This window comes from Galeopterus variegatus, unplaced genomic scaffold, assembly GCF_000696425.1.
Source record: "Galeopterus variegatus unplaced genomic scaffold, G_variegatus-3.0.2 Scaffold1371, whole genome shotgun sequence".
Taxonomy (NCBI): domain Eukaryota; kingdom Metazoa; phylum Chordata; class Mammalia; order Dermoptera; family Cynocephalidae; genus Galeopterus; species Galeopterus variegatus.
The window spans coordinates 162808-167827 of record NW_007727482.1 but is presented as its reverse complement, the minus strand read 5'-3'; the positions used below and the strand labels follow the sequence as shown (position 1 = coordinate 167827).

The 5020-nt window shown below is 41.9% G+C and overlaps 1 pseudogene; it reads left to right on the top strand.

The window, feature by feature from the left end:
• The first annotated feature begins 3220 nt into the window (after positions 1 to 3220).
• Positions 3221 to 4711, top strand: LOC103593578 (annotated as a pseudogene).
• The last annotated feature ends 309 nt before the right edge of the window (positions 4712 to 5020 follow it).

The window sequence follows — 5020 nt, the reverse complement described above, 5'->3', positions numbered from 1 at the left end:
AAGGGGCATGTGCTAGCCAACTCATCACAGTTCTCACTAGTCCCTATTGCTTTTCTGATACTTAGATTAGGAGTCTCTCAACATTCAACATTGTGTGATGATAGAGTTGTAGTAGAAAGAATGATGCTCCCCTCCAAAAATGTCCATATCCTAATTCTCAGAACTTGTGGAAAACTTCATGGCAGAATTGCTTCTGCAGATGTGATTAAGTTAAAGATCTTGGGATATGGATAATATTCTGGGTGGGCCAAATGTAATCAAAAGTTTCCTAATAAGGGAAAGATGGAGGCAGGAGGCTCAGGGTCAGAGAAGGAGATGATGGAAGCAGAGGTCAGAGAGGAGAGAGATTTGAAGATGCTACGCTGCTGGCTTTGAAGATGCAGTAAGGAATCACTAGCCAAGGAATGCAAGTAGCCTCTAGAAACCAGAAAAGGAAAAAGAAAAAAAACCAAATTCTCTCTTCAATTCTCCAAAAGAAATGCAGCCTTGCCTACACCTTGATTTTAGTCCAGTAAGACTATTTTGGACCTCTGACCTCCAAAACTGTAAGTGAATAAACTTGTGTTGTTTTAAACCACCAAATTTAAGTGGCTTAAAAAAGTTAGGGACAAAGTCAAACATTTCTTATACCGCTATCTTTTTCTATTACAAAAGGCAAAATAAAAACTAGATCAAGATGGCTATATATTTAAATAATAAAGGGAGAAAGCATTTGTTTGTGGAAGGATAGTGGATATTGTTACTTGTTTATCCAGCATCTAATACTCACCTCACCTTTTTAAAAATGTATCCTGGTTTTTGTTGAAATATTCAACCCTTTCCCATTTCCTACTGTGGGGATAGCAAACCCTTCCCTGGTCTAAGTACAATTCTATCCTTGCTCTAGTAAGTCATTCAGAAGCCCAAATTTAAGAGTCAATGCATATAACTTTCCAGATTAAGAGATTGGCTCATCGCTGGGCATGTGATCTAATTGTGACCAGTAAAAGTCTAGAAAATTGTTTTCTATTTCTGTATTACAAACTACCCCCAAATTTAATGGATTGAAAAGACTCAGTTGGAAGTTTCTTTTGTTCTACATGGCATAACAGAATTACTCATGTGGCTACATTCAACTAGGAGTTTGGCAGGAGGTGGAACCTCCGAAAATGGCCTCTTATGTTTCAGGATCTATCTTTGCATGACTTCTCTTCATTCAGTTTTCTAACTGAGTTTCTTTGCAGTATTGTGGATGGCTTCCAAGAAGAAGCATTCCAAGAGACAAGCCGCAATGTGTATCCTATTGGCCATTAGCAAGCATGATGCAAGCTAAAGTTTGTTTACAAGCAAGTCCCGTGGCCAAGCTTAGTCCCATGTATTACAAGCAAGTCCCATGTCCAAGCTTAGCGTCAATGAAGACAGTGACTACATGAGGGAATGAATACTAGGAGGCTTATGGGAAAGAAGTTTTCTCACTCTTAAATCAAAGAGATTCTCTTTCTTTTCTTATTGAACATAGTATACAAATGTGAAGCCTAAAACTGCTTTAGCTATTTTTGCACAATGATGAAAGCTGGGCTAATGATAAAGTCAACTACACACAGATGAAGCAATCACAGAGAAACAGAACTAGACCACAGGATTAAGTAAACCCTGAACTTCTAAATAAGTTAACTAAACCCATCCTAACTATATAGCAAGTGAATTCCATTACTGCCTATTTAACATGCAAAATATGTCTGTTGACAGAATATAACTTAAAATGCCATTTTGAAACAAACCATAATCAGAACTATTATGCCTACTAATAAGTATAATAAGCTGAAAAAGAACTGAAATCTCAACAGCCTTTGCTTTGGAAAGCAAATTAGTGATGCTATTAGGAGGTGCAATTATGAATAAAATAAAAACAACAACAAAAAAGTTTGGGCAGCAAAACCTTCTAAAGACAGCATATAAATGAGCCTGTTTTGGATCCAGAAGAAATTAGGTGCCCCAAGTATAAGTATTTGCAAAGTGTAAGTCTATCTGGACATCTCATACTGTTGTTTAGGATGTTGAAGATTTGGCTTGAAACTGACACATACGCAGCATGATAGAATCAAGTAACATGACATTTTTTATTGTAGCTGATGCAAGTGCACACACACATACTCACACATTTAAAACAAAATTATCCAGTTAGAGACACTGATGAGAATTTTAATATGACCTAAGCATGTTTGGATATGGTGCAAATGGCGAGCAAAACATTAGGAAAATAACTTATTTTTATATGTTGAGAAGATCTTGAAAAGTTTAATGCATTTATGAAAAAAAATTATTTAAAAAACTTAGATGAGTAGTAGAAAGAAAGTTGTTAAAGATTATCTAGCAAAATCTTACTGCAAATATCACACAAAGGTGACCACTGAAAAGCATTTTCAAAAATAAATATGCTCACTATTACCACTACTATTTAACATAGTATGGGAAGTCCTATCCAGTGCTGCAAGAAATACATGGAACAATAACTAAAAAAGAAGGCAAATTATTTGCAGACAATACAGTTGATTACATAGAAAATCAAAGAGAATCAAAAGAAAAGTTATTAGAATAATGAATAAGTTTAGAAAGGTATCTGGATTAAACAGTATACAATAATCAAAACACCAGCAATAACCAATTGGAAAATATAACAGCAAGAATTCCATTTGAAATAGTAACAAAATCTGTAAGACATCTAGGGACAAAGATGTGATATCTTTAAAAAGAAACTTACAAGATAATATAGAATATTTCAAAAGACTTAAATAAATGAAGAATAATACTACGTTTATTGATAGGAACAGTCAATATCAAAGTTGTTCATTCTCTCCAAATTAATAGGTAAATTTAATGGAATCAGAATCTATTAGACTTTTTAAAATCCATAGAATTATAGAGCTAGACAAACTCATTCTAAAATTCATAAAGTATAATAAACATTGAAGAACAGCCTAGAAAATTCTGAAAAAAAAAGGAAAAAAAAGAAAACGGAGGCAGACCATGCTTTGCAAGCATCACAACTTATTATAAAACTATAATAATTAAGACAGTGTGGCACTGATGTGCAGAAAATGGAATAGAATAGAGAGCTCAAAAACATACCCAGACTCAGGCATATATGTGAAGTTGACATGTGATATAAATGACATCCAGAAAAAGTAAGGGATGGATGTGCCTGAGCTGGTCTGCACAGATGTGTGCCAGCGCAGCCACGATGGAGCTGGCGAAGCTGACTGAATAGGCCATCAAGGTGAACAAGTGGTAAGCAGATGTACACCTACAGCTTGGACATCCACTCAGAAGCCAACACCTGCATGCCTTCAGTCAGCAGCAAGGGCATCATGGATGAGGCCTGCAGGCACCAGCACACACTCAGGAAGATCACCACCTATACCCAAGGGGTGCTCTAGAGCCAAGGTGATCTGGGGTACCAGATGTCCATGACAGCCAGAGCAAAGTGCATGCAGGAGGCCATGTGTATTGGCATGTCTGACGAAGACAGTTTGCTGCTGCTGTTCACCCAGGTGGAGGGGCAGGCCATCAACCTGGAGCAACTGGCTGAGCCATCCCAGCTGCTCAAGTCAGCCACTGTACATCTCATCAACGACCAGTACGCCACTGAGCTGGCCACCCGGGCCCTGCCCAAGCTCATGACGCGGACCCAGTGGTGGTGACCAAGAAGGCCATGATTGTGAACCAGCTATCAAAGAAGGAGACATTGTGGCACACCCTGATGGGCTTGCCCCAGCTGGTGGCAACCGTGGCGCACACCATGCAGAATGCTAGTGACTTGGACACAGCCTGCTACACCACCATTACCTAGCACAACCTCTCCTACCACCACAAGGGGCTGCTCACTATCTTAAAGTCAGGTGGCAAAACTGCCCTGGTCCATACGCTCAGCTCCCCAGCGGAGTTGGTCCTGTTCTATGCCATCACCACACTGCACAAACTGCTGCTCAAGCAGGAGGGTGCCAAAATGGCATTCACATGTCAGACAGTGCCCCTGCTCAACAAGAACAACCCCAAGTTCCTAGCCATCACCACTGACTGCCTGCAGCCCCTGGCCTATGGCAACCAGGAGAGCAAGCTGATCATCCTGGCCAATGGAGGCCCCCAGTCCCTCGTGTAGAGCATGTGTAACTATGGTTATGAGAAGGTGCTCTGGACTGCCAGCCACATGTTCAAGGTGCTGTCTGTGTGTCCCAGCTATAAGCCTGCCATTGTGGAGGCAGGTGGGATGCAGTCCCTGGGCAAGTACCTGATGAGCAATAGCCCCTGCTTCATGCAGAACTGCCTGTGGACCCCACAGAACCTCTTGCATGTGGCCACCAAGCAGGAGGGCCTGGAGAAGATTCTGGTGAACCAGTTAAGTGTAGATAATGTCAATGTCCTCACCTGTACCACAGGCACTCTTTCCAACCTGAGGTGCAACAATAGCAAGAACAAGACACTGGTGGTGCAGAACAGCAGTGTGGAGGCTCTTACCCATGCCATCTTGCATGCTGACAAGAAGGATGACATCACGGAGCCCACCATCTACACCCTGTAACACCTCATTAACTGCCACCCTGAGACCGAGATGACCTAGAGCTACATGCACCTCAACTATGGCCTCCCGGCCATTGTCAAGCTTCTCAATCAGCCCAACCAGTGGCCACTGGTCAAGGCAACCATTGGCCTGGTCAGGAATCTGACTCTTTGATTTCTTCCCTGGGTCTGAGTTTCTCACTGAACTCCACCAACTGACTGCCCTGAGTCCTCAGGGTCTCCAGGCCCTGGATTCAAGGCCCAGATCCCCCAAATCCAAAGCTTCTCTTAAAGTTCAGGGATTGCCCAGAAGAGATGGGGCAGAGACATGGAAAGTGAGTCTCCCGCTCCAGGACACTGCTGCTTCTCTCTCCAGGGTGCTAAATTGGTTTGGCCTCTCCTTGGGGACCTGACCCTTGACCCCCTGTCCCATCCACACAACTGCTCTAGCTGGACCCCAGAAGTGCTCTTGGATGACCTCTCT